Raw genomic sequence first — 17337 nt, 5'->3', positions numbered from 1 at the left:
ATCTTACGACCTGTTTTTCCATCCCTTGTCTAGGTCAGGTAGACACATATGCAATATACAATGTATCAAGAACATATACAGTGTTCACAGACTTGGTCTCTACTGTCTCTCCGTCTCCCTTTGTTCACAGTCATATATCAGGGAGATCATGCCCCTTTGTTTCCTGTGTTCTAGGCTTGTCTCACTCAACATTATTTGTTCGAGTTCTGACCATTTCCCTGAGAATAACAATATTTCACCATCCTAATCGCTATGTAGTATTCCATTGTGTATAGGTACCATAATTTTTGGATCCATTCGTCTATGGAGGGGCATCTGGATTGTTTCCATATTTTGGCTATTGTGAATTGTGCCGCGATAAACATGGAATTACAAACGTCTTTTTGATATCTTGGGTTTTGCTGTTTAGGATAGATGCCTAGGAGTGGTATGGCTGGGTCATAGGGTACGTCTATATTGAGCTTTTTGAGAAACCTCCATACTGTTCTCCAAAGTGGTTGTACTAATTTGCACTCCCACCAACAATGGAGAAGGGTTCCTCTTTCCCCACAGCCCCTCCAGCATTTGTTGTTTCCTGAGTTCAGAGTACAGGCCATTCTAACTGGGGTGAGGTGGTATCTCAGGGTTGTTTTTATTTGCATTTCCTTTACTACCAGGGATGTTGAGCATTTCCTCATGTGTTTCTTTGCCATTTTTATATCTTCTCTTGTGAAGTCTCTCTTTAGCTCTTTTGCCCATTTCCTAATATGTTTATTGGGCTTGGAGGGGCTTAGTTTTTTGAGTTCTCTGTAGATGACCGATATCAGGCCTTTGTCTGTTGCTGTGCTGGTAAATATCCTTTCCCATATTGCTGGCTGTCTTTCTATTTTGGTGGCTATGACCTTAGCTGTGCAGAAACTTTTTAATTTGTAGTAGTCCCATTTGTTGAGTCTTTCCCCTATTTGTTGTGCCCCTGGGACTCTATTCAGGAAGTTCCTTCCTGTGCCTATAAGTTCTAGTGTCTTTCCTACTCTGTCCTTCAGTAGTTTCAAGGATTCAGGTCTGATGTTGAGGTCCTTGATCCATTTTGAGTTTATCTTGGTGCATGGTGATAGGCTTGGGTCTACTTTGAGTTTTCTGCATATGGCTGCCAGTTCTCCCAGCACCAGTAGTTGAAGAGGCTATGTTTATTCCATTGTATGTCTTTAGCTCCTTTGTCGAATATCAGTTGGCTATAAGAGTGCGGTTTTATTTCTGGGTCTTCAATTCTAATCCATTGGTCTTCCGATCTGTTTTTATACCAATACCAGGCTGTTTTCGTTATGATGGCCTTGTAGTAGAGCTTGAAGTCTGGTATTGTGATACCTCCTGCACTATTTTTTTGCCTAGAATTGCTTTGGCTATTCTAGGTTTTTTCTGTTCCATATGAATTTATGGATTGGTTTCTCTATTTCAGTGAAGAATGTGGCTGGGATTTTGATAGGTATTGCATTGAATTTGTATAACAATTTGGGCAATATGGCCATTTTCACTATATTGATTCTGCCTACCCATGAGCATGGGAGGTCTTTCCATCTCCTTGTGTCTTCTTTGATTTACCTTATTAGATTTTTGTAGTTTTCATTGAATAGGTCCGTCACGTCCTTGGTTAAGTTGATCCCTAGGTACTTTATTCTTTTTTTGGCTACTGTAAATGGAATTGTTTCCATAATTTCCTTTTCTGTTTGTCTATTGCTGGTGTACAGAAAAGCTGCTGACTTTTGTGGATTGATTTTGTATCCTGCTACTTTGCCAAATTGGTTTATTAGGTGTAGGAGTTTGGGTACTGAGTTTTTTGGGTCCTTCAAATATAAGATCATGTCATCTGCGAATAGGGATAACTTGATTTCTTCCTTGCCGATGTGGATCCCTTTGATGTCCTCCTCTTGCCTTATTGCTATGGCTAGGGATTCGAGCACTATGTTGAACAGAAGTGGGGAGAGTGGGCATCCTTGTCTTGTTCCTGAGTTTAGGGGGAATGATTTAAGTTTCTCTCCATTTAATATGATATTAGCAGTTGGTCTGTTGTATATGGCTTTTATTGTTTTGAGGAATGTTCCATCTATTCCTGTTCTCTACAAAGCTTTTAATAGGTTAATAGGTATGGATGTTGTATTTTGTCAAAGGCTTTTTGGGCATCGACTTAGATAACAATTTAATTCTTAATTTTAGATCTGTTTATGTGGTGAATTACGTTGATTGATTTACGGATGTTGAACCATCCTTGTGACTGAGGGATGAAGCCTACTTGGTCATGATGTATGATTTTCTTGATCAGTTTCTGGATCCTGTTAGCTAATATTTTATTGAGGAGCTTTGCGTCTGTGTTCATTAGTGATATTGGTCTGTAGTTCTCTTTTTTTGTTGGGTCTTTGCCTGGTTTGGGAATGAGTATGATATTAGCTTCGTAGAATGAGTTTGGGATTTCTCCCTCTGTTTCTATTTTGCGGAAGAATTTGAGGAGTATTGGTATTAGCTCCTCACTAAGGGTTTTGTAGAATTCGTTGGTGAATCCATCTGGGCCTGGGCTTTTCTTAGTAGGGAGGTTCTTGATTACCTCCTGTATCTCACCGTAAGTTATTGGTTTATTTAGTTGATTTATTTCTTCTTGGTTCAGTTTGGGCAGTTTGTACTTCTCTAAGAATTGATCCATTTCTGTAAAATTATTGTTTTTTGCTAAGTAGAGGTTTTGGAAATAGCTCCTTATGATTGTTTGAATATCGTGTGTACTTGTAATTTTCCCGGTGGAGTCCCTGATTTTACATATATGAGTCTCTTCTCTTCTTTTTTTTGTAAGTCTTGCAAGGGGTCTGTCAATTTTGTTTATTTTCTCAAAGAACCAGCTTTTAGTCTTATTTATTTGTTGAATGGTCTTTCTATTTTCAATCAGATTTATCTCTTTTTTAATCTTTGTGATCTCTCCCCTCCTAGTCGTTTTAGATTCTGTCATTTCTTGTTTCTCCAGTTGTTTTAGTTTCATCGTGAGGGTATTCACCTGCGCTGCTTCCATTCTTTTAATGTGGGTGCTGAGTGCAATGATCTTGCCCCTCAGTACTGCCTTAGCTGTGTCCCATAGGTTTCTTTGTGATGTGTTTTCTTTGTCATTGTGGCTTATGAGTTCATTGATTTCATCTTTAATTTGGTCTGTGGCCCAAGTGTTGGATAGCAGCGTGGGGTTTAGCCTCCAAGAGTCTGTATAGTGTCTGTGGTTTCCTTTGTTGTTGAGGGTTACCTTTAATCCACTGTGATCAGATATAACACATGGGATGATGTCAATACTTTTGTACTTGCTGAGGTTCTTTGTGTGGGCTATGACGTGGTCTATTTTGGAATATGATCCATGGGCTGCTGAAAAGAAGGTGTATTGGGTCTCTGTAGGGTGAAAGGTTCTATACAGATCTGTTAGATCCATTTGGGAAATGGTGTTATTTAGGTCCTCAGCTCCCTTACTAATCCTCTGGGTGTTGGATCTGTCTCTTTTTTTTTTTTTTTTTTTGGCCAGTCCTGGGCCTTGGACTCAGGGCCTGAGCACTGTCCCTGACTTCTTCCCGCTCAAGGCTAGCACTCTGCCACTTGAGCCACATTGCCGCTTCTGGCCGTTTTCTGTATATGTGGTGCTGGGGAATCGAACCTAGGGCCTTGTGTATCCGAGGCAGGCACTCTTGCCACTAGGCTATATCCCCAGCCCTGGATCTGTCTCTTGGAGAGAGAGGAGTATTAAAGTCACCCACTATGATTGTGTTTGCGTCTATCTTGCTCTATAATTCTGTGAGAATTTGCTTGACATATGTAGGGCCTCTTTTGTTCGATGAGTATACATTTATCACCGTGATTTCTTGATTCTGGATTTTTCCTTGTATTAATATGTAGTGTCCTTCTTTGTCTTTTTGAGTGGACTTTAATGAGAAGTCCAGCTTGTCTGAGATCAGAATGGCTACTCCTGCCCTTTTGGTGGGTGCATTTGCTTGGTAGGTCTTGCTCCATCATTTCATTCGAAGCCTGTTTTTGTCCCTTGCTGTAAGGTGGGTCTCTTGTAGACAGCAGATGTCAACTTTTTGTTTGCGAATCCATTCTGCCAGTCTGCTCCTCTTTATCGGGGAGTTTAAGCCATTTATATTTAAAGAGATCAAGGATAAGTGTGTTTTTTTCTCCTTCCATTTTCTTGTTGGGCTGTTTTTTCCTCTTTTTTTTTTTGTCTTTAGTGAGCTGGTCTTTCTGCTGGACTTTGGCTATTGAAGTTTCTTTCTGATTCTGTCTGTGTGTCTTTTACGATCTCTGTTGGGTGGGGTTCCCCTCTTAATATTCGCTGTAGGGCTGTTTTTTTATTCACATACTCCTTTAACTCCTCTTTAGTGTGGAAATATCTGGTTCTCCCTTCGAATATGAACTCCAATTTCGCTGGATATTTGATCTGAGGTTGTAAATTGTTATTCTGAAGTACTTGGATGGTGTTCTTCCACTCACTTCGAGCTTGGTAAGTTTGTGTGGATAAGTCGGATTTTATTCGAATCCTCTTCCCATTGAAAAAAGTTTCCTTCTTCGCTTTGGCTGAATTCAGAGTTTGCTCTTTAATCTTGAGGTCTGTAGTCTTGAATATTATGTGCCTTGGGGTGGTTTTCCTGGGGTCTGGCCTGCCAGGTGTCCTATAGGCTTCGGTTACGTGGATGGGGTCCCCTGTGAGATTGGGGAAATTTTCTGCAATAACTTTATTGAGAACATGATTAAGCCCTCTGTTCTGGTATTCGGCTCCTTCTTCTATTCCAGTTATGCGTAGATTATATCTCTTATCTTTGTCCATTAGTTCCTGGATTAGTCTTCCCTGAATCTTCACCTTTTCTTGGAGTGTGGTCATTTTCTGGTTGTTGTCAGCTGCTTCATCGTCCAGGCGAGAGATTCTGGATTCTATATGGTCCACTCTTTGTGTTATGGTTTCAATTGCGGAGTTTATGGATGTCAGAGAGCTATTTATGGTTGTCATATCAGCTCTGATCGTGGAAATTTCTTCCTTTAAAGAGTTGTATTTTAAATCTATTTTTTCATGCATTTCAATTCTTAGGATGTGGAGATTTTCTTTAAAGGCGGCTTGCATTGTATCCATTTTTGATTCCATTTCTTTAAACGAGGCTTGCATTGTATCCATTTTTGCTTCCATTTCTTTCTTGGCTTCCTGGGTGTCCTTCCAGATTTCCGCTCTAAACTCCTGGAATTGTTTTATTTCATTTCTGACACTTTCGATCATTCCTGTTAACATGACCTCATTTGCTTTTTTAGTCTCCATCTCCTCTTCAGTCTTTCTGCTTTTTGGAGCTGGCGAGTTGGCTTGCCCTTTGATGAACAGAGTTATGTTTCTTTGTGATTTGCACATCTGGAGATCTGTGGATAGCTTCTCAGGTTTGGTTTGTAGCTGTTTCCTCCCTCCTGTGTAGGCGTGTCTACGTCAGCGGGTGCTGCCGCTATGGCCCCGCCCACCAGTGCAGGGTACGCCTATCAGAGCGGGCGCTGTCGCTGGGGGCCCCGCCCTCCTGTGCGCTGTTGTCCACTACAACAGGCACTTTAGCGGGATATGCCTCCCAGAGCGAGTCCTGGGTTGTTGGGTTGTGCTTGCGCCCTCCCGCGAGTCCGTTGGGGGAGGCGGTATGTGTGGGGCCCAGTGGGATCGACTGTCCGGGTGTGGCTTGGCACCCTCAGACCTCGCCTCCGCTGCGAGGGAGGGACGTGATCAGGCTCAGGTGACCCTGCTGGGCTGGTATTGCCCACCAGCGCCTGTGATTTTAGTTGTAAGAGTCTGCGAGGTCCAGGCGCCTAGGGTGGGGCTTGCACTGCCGGCCGTCCCCCGGCCCCTGTTCCGCCCTTCCCCTGCTAAACTGACTTCCCAGCGCCTGATGAGAGCTTCGCGCCTGATTTGGGGGTTCTTTGTTCCCTCGGGGGTGGGGAGGAGGAGGGAGGGAGATCTAGCTTCTTTGTCGGGCTTGGGTCTCTGATAGCTGGTCTCCCATTGGGGGAGGGGATAATGGGGGACTCACTATTCCTGCTTTGTGTGTGTGTCCCGCGCAGCCATTGATCCTTCAGGGGTTGGTGAAGTGTCGTGGTAGATTCCCCCGTTCCCTCTTTCTGCCGCGCTGGGTACCCTTGTCTGAACCCGGTGTGGACCCGAACTTCTCATCGCTGCCGGTGTGTGTCTTGGTCCGCACCCTGCCTTGAGTCCGTGGGGTCTCCCGCTATCTGAATTCTGTGCTCCTGGAGCCTGTCTGCCGATCGCTGGTTTCCCTTTCCCAGCCTGGCCCAGTTTGGGCCAGGGTCGGCTGGAGCGGGGAGGGTGACCTGGAGAATCTCCGGCACACTGTAGGTTTTTGATTCTTCTTTTTTGCCCCTTTTTGTTTTCCTGCGTTTCTCCACTGCTTCTGGATGCTGGTTTTGCTGGGTTCTTGATGGGGTATTGGGTGCTGGAGTTCCCAGCTCGCTATTCAGTTGGTGCGAGTCGGGGTGCCTCCCTATTCTTTCAGCGCCATCTATCTCCTCCCCCTCTTTTGAATTCTAATCGAATTATAATTCACCCATTGTATTTAGTTATGTCTTGAAACTCTTGTTGTAAGGCAGTCTTTTGACATCGTTTTTAAGGGACTAAGCCAGTTGTCTTGTAGATCATAGTCTATTTTGTTCTAAATGTCTCACCATGGAATCTTCTAATTCCTCTTTTCTCAACCAGGTTTTCTTTATAGAAATCCCTTTTCATATGTCAATATGGAAAATTCCTTTCTAAGCAGACAACTTTTAGGAGCTTCTGCCAATTTCACAACATACTTTTCTTCTAGAATTGTTCCCACTGAGTGCAAATTAATACAACTACTGTGGAGAACCGTATGGAGATTCCTCAAAAAGCTGAGCATCGACATACCCTATGGCCCAGCCATACCACTCCTAGGCATCTATCCTGAACAACAGGTCTCAGGATATCAAAAAGATATATGCACATCCATGTTTATCTCTGCACAACTCACAATAGCCATAAACAACCCAGATACCCCTCTACAGATGAATGGATCAAAAAAAATGTGGTACCTATACACAATTGAATACTACATAGCGATTAGAAAGGATAAAATATTGGTATCATAAGGAAATGGTCCAAACTTGAACAAATAATATTGAGCAAGACAAGCCTAGAACACAGAGAACGAAGGGGCGTGGTCTCCGTGATATATGACTATTAGGGGGTGTGGGGGAGGGAAGTAGAGACCAGGTGTGCAAAACACAAAACTTCTTATCAAATGGTATTTCCACAGGTTTGGGTCAGCGACCTTACATTATGTATCTAAAACCAAACAACTACTAAACATAAAAACGTCTAAAATAGACCTATCAGTGGATCACAATAGCTCAACAGCTATGTACATATGATCATATAAGACAGGGATAAGCAAAAACAACTCCAAGAGAAGGACACAGGAGGACTCTATTGTTGACGTTACATTTAAAGTCTTGATAAATTTCCGTAGGCGTATGCCACATGGTTACTATATATGATTCTGGTACACTGGGTATTGTATATATGCCTACCTGATCGAGGGTGTAAGATATCACAAGGTATGTACTCACTCACTGCCTCAATATGTAACTGTACCTCTTTTGCACAACACCTTGTCAACCCTAAATTTAATTAATAAAAAAAAGAATTGTTCGCACATGCCATACACATGCATAAATACACACACACACACACCACCACCACCACCACCACAACCACCTCCATCAGAAGTCATATATAAACTTCATAACCAATCTTCCTGGCTATGTTATTAGGATCATCCTCTTAAACATTGATGCAGAAATTACAAGTGATTTTAAATTTGGTCATATACATACGGGAAGACCAGGGAAATCAGTGCAGGGATACAGTTATCGCGTATGTTACTGGAGTCTGGACCTTTGAGGCACAAACAGGAAGGCATGCATTAAAAGTAGATCCAGTTGGAAAACAACAGAGCAAGTTGAGTCTTGGCCTAGACACTGATCTAATGGGACTCTATCTCCTGATGGAATTTCCTACCTAAGAAGAATTTTGTTTGTACAGAATGTTTTGAGAGAAGATCTAAAAAATAAAAAAACAAGGAGAAAGTAAAAGGAAGGAAGGCACTCAGTTTGACAAGCAGGGTTTTAACAGAGAAAGAGACCAACCGAGGAGGTAAATTAAGCCAGGCAAAAGTGTCACTCGTCTCTAGTTCCAGCTACTTCGGAGTATGAGTTATTCAAGACCTGCTTGAGAAACAGAGTGGAACTCCATTTCAAAAAGGCAACCAACCAACCAAAATAAATAAATTTATCAAATAAAATATTAAAAAATAAAAAGCAAATAAAGACAGTACATTTAATGTTTAGAAACTAGTGTGGGCTTCCCCCAAAGGAACAGGGGTATAGTGTTGTAAAGTGAATCCAGTCAGCAAGATACAGAGAAGCCACATTTTGAGAGGTCGAACTGGGAGTCTTTAATAAAAAGCTGGCATCTGCAGGTGGACTATTGTTACAAAGACCTGCAGCCTAGAGAATATATACTTAACTCTGTTAGAAAACTGAGTCATGAAAGCAGGAGAGAAAAGAAAGAGCAGAAAACAACACCAACAAACCAGATTAGCTCCAATGGAGAGCTGAAATGAGATGCTATGTTGACCAGGAGGGAAGCCAGGAGACAGGACACAAGCAGACAGGAGATACATGGCATAGCGTAATGGCATCTGAGCTGGTCTAGGCCTAAATAGGGTCAGGTCAGGACACAGGATCACAGAAAGCTTGAGAGTTCAGGACCAAAGACTGGCAGGTTAAAGTCCCACCTTTTCCTCTAGGAATTCAGGTACGCCCATCACCTGGGAGGTGGGACTTCCCAGTCTCCACCATGAAGACAAAATGTTTCCCTTGGCAGCTAGTTGTGTGGACCCAACTTCCTTAACAGGACAGTCATTCACTGAGCACAGGATTTCAGCATGCTATGGGAGCGATGCTCACTATGCCATGCACATACCAGAAACACCAGCTTCTGCCAAGTGGTAGACAGGAAGAAAGGCCCCTTGCCCCATGACCATGATGTACAGGGACTCATAAAGCTAATATTAATAATACTCCTGGACTCTCACCTCTGAGGATGAGGAGGGCCTCTTTAGAAACAAAACAAAATAACAACCACAACATAACAATCAGGACCCACAAACGTCTTTGCATCTAGATCGTTAAACAGTCTAGAAAAAAAAAAACAAAAAACATGAGAGATCCAGAGAATAAAGGTGAATCCTTCCCAATGTCGGAGTGTGAGTAGTGTCTGCTGTAGGGCTTCAGGAGGCAGAGCTGTGGGTCCCTCAGTAGCCAAAGCTGCAGCCTGTCTGCCGGAAGCAGTCGCCCCAGGAGGCCCGTTGAGATGTTGCTTCTGATGGAACTCATCTGAGCTCGGTGTGTTAGCAAGAAACAATGTTTTTACAGCTTTTGCCTTACTTATGTGAGGAAACAAACAGTCCTTGTCCCAGGAATGAGAGCTAAAAGGAATCCTTTCCAAGAACCCAGTATGTGTTGTCAAAGATTCTAGCATAGGTTTCAGATTGGAGAGAAAGACATCATCTGAGTGCCAACCTCTTTAGGTTGGCTATCACAGCAGACGGCCCAAATCGACAACTCATTTGGGAAGAATCTTTTCATAAGAGAAATTTGGACTGTGGATTTAACAAAGCCATGAGAAGCGGGAAAGGATGAAGTCAAGCTTCCTCGTTGAAACTTCCAGAGAGCTCAGGTGATGTGCCACAGAGACTGTGGTTCAGCATATTCATAAAACTTTGAAACCACGTACAGATGTGCTACCACAGGGAGCCTTAAAGCATATATGACCAGGTGCCACTTTGGGCTAGGGAAATATAAATGCACAACGCTGCAGGACAGGGTGCTGGTGAACAGGGCCTGTGAGTAAAGCTCGGGCTTTGTTTCTTTGTCCCACTGTGTCTCCCATCTTCTTTCACCTGCCCAAGTTGCAGTCTATCTGAAGCAGAGAACCCGGACGACATAGAAAGAATGACCCATCTATTTATTTCAGACAGAGGCAATTAAATCATTCTGCGTTATTACAAATTTAAAATTTGCAAAAAGCAAAAGCTCTAGTCTCCTGGTGTCCATCTCTTCTTCTCAGTTAAAAATCTTTTCATTGACTTTTTGTTGTGAGTCGTGTGCTTCATTGGGCAAGGACTCTATGAGAGGCTCCTTAGGAGAATGTATTTCTGAGGCAGTGCTTAAGTGGCTGTTTCTAGTGAGCTTTGGTTAGGCAGTCTACAGTCTGCTTTGAAGCACACATGCCCTGGTGCTATCTTGACACTACAGGATGGCATGAGGTCCCTGTAGACATACTAGATGGATCCAAAGTTTATCCCTCCATCATGTCCTCTGCCCCAGGATGCAGAATGGAATTTGAAGGAGTCAGAAAATGCTGCCAACCCACAAGTCTCATGAGTCATTTAGAGCTAGACACTCAATAATTCATGGTAGCTCAGGTGCTTTATATTTTATGTAAAGACAATAAGAAAGTAGTTCAATTTTTCCTATTGCATAGCCTTTTTATAAGTTAATAATTATAACAGTGTATAATGCTGGTACAGGTTTATATACTTTAGACAGGAATTCTGATAAATTCAATTTCATGCAATTCTCATCAATGTATAGCAGAGTCATAGTTCTATGGTATATTACTGAGCATATCCCATGTATGCTTTAATGAGGAGAGAGCCATATATTCTGTCAAATATCTCATGATAGAACTTCCTGCAAGCTAGTTTCTGGGTATAGACCTGATTTTTCCTTCACAACATGTACCTCTCAGAGTAGACTCTCTAGTCCATATTTATATTTGGGTAAAACCCTGGCTTTCACCTTGGTGTGATCGTACAAGGGAAGTCATCTGAGAATCTTCTTGGAAACTACAAAGCATATAAATACATCCCACTGAACTCCAATTAAATTTCTTGTTGACTCTACTGCCACTTAGCCACAACTCAAAAATGTCTGAGTGGCACCGAATGCCAGTGACTCGGTGGCTCATACCTGTAATTCCAGCTCCGGACGAGGCTCAGGGCTGAGGATCATGATTTGAAGCCAGATTCTAAATGAAAGTCTATTAGACTCTTCCGTTCAATTAACCAGCATAAAACAATTGGAAATAGAGTTGTGGCTCAGAGACAGTGTCCAGACCCCAGAACTGTCACATACCATACCATAACACACACACACACACACACACACACACACACACACACACACACACGTCTGAATGGGGTGGGGGGAGACAAAATGGCCTTGGAACCACTCCTGAAATTGAATTATAGCTTTCGCACTTTTACTATTACTATTCTTCCTATGTGTTTCTCTTCACATTCTACATAGTCCAGTCCTCTTCCAGTAGGTGGAACAGAACAGGGTGGACACCCTTGCAGGTGTGTGCACAGAGGGGTGGGGGGACTTGGGAGGCAGCAGAAGCCATGGTGGCTGCGAGTGGGAGGTAGAGAGCTCTAGTTGTGTAGATGGTAATGTGGGGGTGCCTTGCACCCAGCACCAGCTGAGACAGAGAGGGACAGTGGCACAGCTCCATAAAGAGCTCAAAGTGCAAGCCCCGTTTTTACAGTCAAAATCTAATCAGGAGAAAACATCAAACGCACTCAAAATCAATGACCTTTAAAATACACATCTTTAAAAAAAACAAAGTGAAGAATGTGAAGAAAAGAAACAAAGGAATTCTTTCAAACATCACAATTAAATACAACCTGGATTTGAGGTTGGGATTATAGTAATATGCCGGTATTGACTTCTGTTCAAGATCAAGAAGCATCAACCTGCACCATGAGAACAAGGCAAAGGCTATCTCTTTGCTATGGTTATTTGCTAAGACTGGCAAGGTACAACTATCAAAGGCTTGCTTTAGGTGTGTTTACATGTGTTTGCTGACCACAGAATGGTCTCCACCCCCAATTAACAACAATGTATTATTTTACTTACTGCCCAGAACACAGCATTCCACCTGGCAGATAAAAATCAGGAGAGAACAAATAATGTTTCACTTCTGAAAATTTTGTCTTTATTTACTGCTTCTCATATGCTTACTTTGGCTTCGTCTTTGCTCTACAGATTTGTGTGCCTGTAGAGGGCACAGAAATATGTTCTCTTAAGAGGAGAGTAATAAAGAAGAAAGCAGAGGGCTGGGGATATAGCCTAGTGGCAAGAGTGCCTGCCTCGGATACACGAGGCCCTAGGTTCGATTCCCCAGCACCACATATACAGAAAACGGCCAGAAGCGGCGCTTTGGCTCAAGTGGCGGAGTGCTAGCCTTGAGCGGGAAGAAGCCAGGGACAGTGCTCAGACCCTGAGTTCAAGGCCCAGGACTGGCCAAAAAAAAAAAAAAAAAGAAGAAGAAGCAGAGATTTGCACACATAATTTATCTCAAGAGACGGTTAGGAAGTCCATTGGGCTTGCTATTTGGCAGACTTGAATAAAAACGTTTATGCTTAAGTAAACTTACATTTGCATCACTTTTTCTATTTCTCAATTGGTTGCAAATTCCAGGAAAAAATTTCTATCACAAACAAAAGAGAATGGTATCAAGAAAGCATTAACACTATTGGCCACCTGCATGTAGCCTAGCATGCTCTGTAAGCACTGTATCATCATTGGCCGCCTGTGTGTGGCAAGTTTGACTGTGATGTTAGCAATATAAACAGGCTGGAAGGCCACACGGACACGTGGTCCCAGCCCTGATCCTGCACATGTGGTTGGCAGTTTCGGATCCCGAGTCTGGGCTGCAACCAAGTCCGGTCAGTTCACTTTTTGTTCACTTTTTACATCCTCAATAAATCTATCTTTTTGTAAAAAAAAAAAAAAAAAAGCAGTAGCAATAGAAAAAATGTGATTTGAAGAAAAATTAAGTTGAAATCACAAGACTTATTGCTGGATTCAATTTGGAGAAGATGTCAGAGAGTTCCTAAACACCACCCATTTGAAAATTGATGAGAGTGACTCAAGAGACACATTATAATAGTTGCCATGTTAAGATTATTGCAAGGGGCTGGGAACATGGCCTAGTGGCAAGAGTGCTTGACTCGTATTCTTGAAGCCCTGGGTTCGATTCCCCAGCACCACATACATAGAAAACAGCCAGAAGTGGCACTGTGGTTCAAGAGGCAAAGTGCTAGCCTTGAGCAAAAAGAAACCAGGGACAGTGCTAAGGCCCCTGAGTCCAAGGCCCAGGACTGGAAAAAAAAAAAAAGATTATTGCAAGTTGGGTGCAGGTGGCTCATACCTATAATCCTAACTACTCAGGAGGCTAAGATCTGAGGATCGTGGTTCAAAGCCAGCCAGAACACAACAGTCTATGAGACTCTTGTCTCCAGCAAACTACTCAGAAAAAGCCAGAAATAACACTAGTACACTGTTGGCGGGAGTGTAAACTTGTTCAACCACTCTGGAAAGCAGTATGCATGTTCCTCAAAAGGCTAAATATAGGGCTCCCCTATCACTCAGCAACCCCACCTCTGGGCGTTTACCCAAATGATCATAAGCACAGTCACTCTAAAGCTACCAGCACAACCATGTTCACTGCAGTGGTACTTACCACAGCTAAAATATGGAACCAACCCAGATACCCTTCAATAGATCAATGGATCAAGAAATTGTGGTGTATATAGACACAATGGAATTCTACACTTCTATCAGAAAGAATGGCATTGCTCCATTTATAAGGAAATGGAAGGCTTGGGAGAAACCATACTAACTGAAGCAAGCAAGACCCAAGGAAACATAAACTCTTTGTTTTACCTCATTGGGAATAATTACTATATGTGTAGGATAGGCCTAGCAGAGGATCACAATAGCTCAATGAGTATGTATACATGAACATATAAGATGACGCTAAGAGAAATGAACTCCAAGATATGGAAACAAGAGATTTTTGTTGTTGTTGTTATTTTTAATTTACTATGTGAAATTGTTTATCTTTTCTTGGATTTTTCTTCCCTATGGTTTATCCCCTGTTGTCACTGTGTATGATTTTGGTACCCTGGGTATTGTATATACTTTTGTCTGAATTAGGGAAGGGAAGGGGAACATCAAAATGGTGAGATAAAAGATAAAAAGTGAACCAATGCAACAGCGATACTTAGAAGGCAATATGCTATAACCTAACTGTACAACTTGGGGGGGGGGATAAAATGGGGGAGGAGGGAAGGTGGGAGAAAAATGAGGGAGGTGGTAACAAGTTTGACAAAAAATTTACTCACTACCTTATGTATATAATTGTAACCCCTCTGTACATCACCTTGACAATAAAATTAAATTTTAAAAAGCCAGAAGTGGTGCTGTGGCTCATGTGGTAGAGCGCAGGCCTTGATCAAAAGGGGCCTCAAGGACAGGACCCTGGCCCAGAGTTCAAGCCCCAAGACTGGAAAAATAATTATTTTGATTGTAGGGAAGATAGCCAGCTAAATCGCAAGAAAAAAGAAATCATTTGAAGTTGCTGAGTGTCACGCAGCATGTGCTCTTCTTGCAGTAATGACAATGCAGAAACCTGCATGCAATGTCTCTGTTGAGGCACTAGAGACATGACACTCAAAGTTTTTACTGGTATTCATAAATTTCCACTTCTTTCTCCATCTCCATAGGTGATGATGCTGACCTTCTTCGGACTTGAGTAGAGAACTTCAGTTCCCCTGTGTTGAAAAGCTTACAGAGCTGCCTGAAACTGTTATCCTGAAAAAGTCTGCTTGCACTGGGAACTGTTGGCTCATGCATATATTCCTAGCTTTTTAGGGAGGCAGAGATCTGAAGAGCATGATCCAAACCCAGCCTGAGCAGGAAAGTCTGTGAAACTCTTATCTCTACTAAATTAGCAAAAAGCTAGAAGTGGAGCTATGGCCTGAGTGATAGAGTGCTAGCCTTGAGCAAAAGAAGCTCAGTGACAGTGCCCATGTCCCTGGCTTCAAGCCCCAGGACCAACACACACACACACACACACACACACACACACACACACACACACACACACAACTACTTGCAAGGCTGACCCTTGGTGGCTGGCATCTTGGAACTTGGCTAGTAAACACTTCCTATACTGAAAATGGATGTTTTAATTTTGAACACAATCAAATTGGATATAATGATAAGAAATCCATTGAAACTATGCTAAATTGTTATAATAAACAGCCTCATGCTAGTGGCATGGCTCAAGTAATACAATACCTGCCTAGAAAGCACAAAGGCCTGAGTTTAAATCTCACTACTCCCCCCCCCCAAAGAGTTTAGTGCCTTACCACAACCAAAGAGCAATTTTTACTTAAGTTCTACCTTTAATTAAATTTACATTATTGTTATTATTAAGGTGATGTACATAAGAATTACAATGATATGAGTCAGGTAATGAGTATATTTCCTTTCATACAATGTCTTGTGTTCTCTCACTCTCTCCCAGTCCCTCTCTCCCATCTCTACCCACGAGTTGTATATTTAACTTTCAACAATGTCCAGTGAGCTCCACTGCTGTACATTTTTTACCCTTATTCCTCATGTTCTGTATCCTTCCTCCTCCCCTCCCAAAGATATACATGTGAATACCCCAGACAAAAAAGAAGACAAAGAGGCTGGGAATGTGGCTTAGTGGTAGAGTGATTGCCTTGCATGCATGAAGCTCTGGGTTTGAATCCTCAGCACCACATAAACAGAAGAAGCCCAAAGTGGCGCTGTGGCTCAAGAGGTAGAGTGCTAGCCTTGAGCTAAAAGAAGCTCATGGACGGTGTCAAGCCCTGAGTCCAAGCCCCAGGACTGGCAAACAAACAAACAAAAAAAGACAAAGTCATGAAAATTTTTGTTAAAAACAGCAATCTCTTGTTTCCATATCTTGGAGTTCATTTATATATATATATATATATATATCATTTTATATAAATAAAGATATATGTATATGTATTATTTTATACATAAATTCACATAGGCACTACTTCTGTATGTTTCCTTCCTAAGAAGGAAATATCATTGTGTATATGTAGAACGCTGTATAACTTATCATATCCCAATCTATTCTAGATCTAATTTCTGCATATCAGAGAGAATATGTATTGTTTGTCTTTCTGAGCTTGACTTACCTCACTTAACATGACTTGTTCTAGTTCCATCCATTTCCCTACAAATGACATAATTTTATTCTTTCCAATTTCTTTTTTTTTTTTTTTGGCCCTTCCTAGGCTTTGAACTCAGGACCTGAGCACTGTCCCTGGCTTCTTTTAGCTCAAGGCTAGCACTCTGCCACTTGAGACACAGTGCCACTTTCTGGCCGTTTTCTGTATATGTGGTGCTGGGGAATCGAGCCCAGAGCCTCATGTATACAAGGCAAGCAATCTTGCCACTAGGCCGTATCCCTAGCCCCACTCTTTCCAATTTCTTCAATCCATTCATCTATTGTGGGAACATTTGGGCTGTTTCCATATCGTGGCTATTGTGAATGGTGCAGCAGTGAATATGGATGTGTAGATGTCTTTATCCTATCATGGCTCATGATGTTCACGGCAGATGCCCAGGAGTGGTCGGGCTGGGTCAAGTAGAGGAGTTCTATGTTTAGTTTCTTGAGGCACCTCCGGACTACTGTCCAGAGTGGTTATACTAATTTACATTTCCACCATCTTTTAGAGCTTAGTGGAAGACAAGAAACTATATGTGGCAAGAAGCATGTGATCTTTGTTTCACACAGTCCCTTAACAGACTCAGGCTGATAGAGATGCCACCATATGATTAACTCTCATGACAGTTAAAGAGGCATCTGCAGTGGTCTCATATCATTCAATACCTATTGGTTAAAACTCATGACCTCAATCAACTGTAAGGTGGAAGTGGAAGCAGGTGGGATGTTAGTGAGCCCTGGTGTCTCTGCCACGATATCCCAGTGAAAAGTCAATCAGGCATCCATGTCAAGTGTAGGCTGAGACAATGATTTAAAAACCATAGCATCTAGGAGACATTGAAAGCCGTATTTTCTTATTACCTGAGTCACAGTAGCCTAAGAAGAGCAATACTACCAAATTTTTTCCTGATTAGGAGAAGGAAGAACTCCAGATTGCTAAGGTCCCTTCAAACTTCTCTGTAGTGAAACCTCACAAAACTAGTGAAAGTAATGTGTTAACATCTCTAAGAGAAAGGACATGATACCCGAGAAACCTACCCAGAAAGAGCCGGAGCCTCCGAGCACAGGGCCTGGGGTCTCTTATGTGGAAACAATAACTGAAACTGTCCCTCTTAATACATGAAATCAAAATCAGAGAACTCAAA

This window comes from Perognathus longimembris, unplaced genomic scaffold, assembly GCF_023159225.1.
Source record: "Perognathus longimembris pacificus isolate PPM17 unplaced genomic scaffold, ASM2315922v1 HiC_scaffold_5326, whole genome shotgun sequence".
Taxonomy (NCBI): domain Eukaryota; kingdom Metazoa; phylum Chordata; class Mammalia; order Rodentia; family Heteromyidae; genus Perognathus; species Perognathus longimembris.
This window is presented reverse-complemented; position numbering follows the sequence as displayed.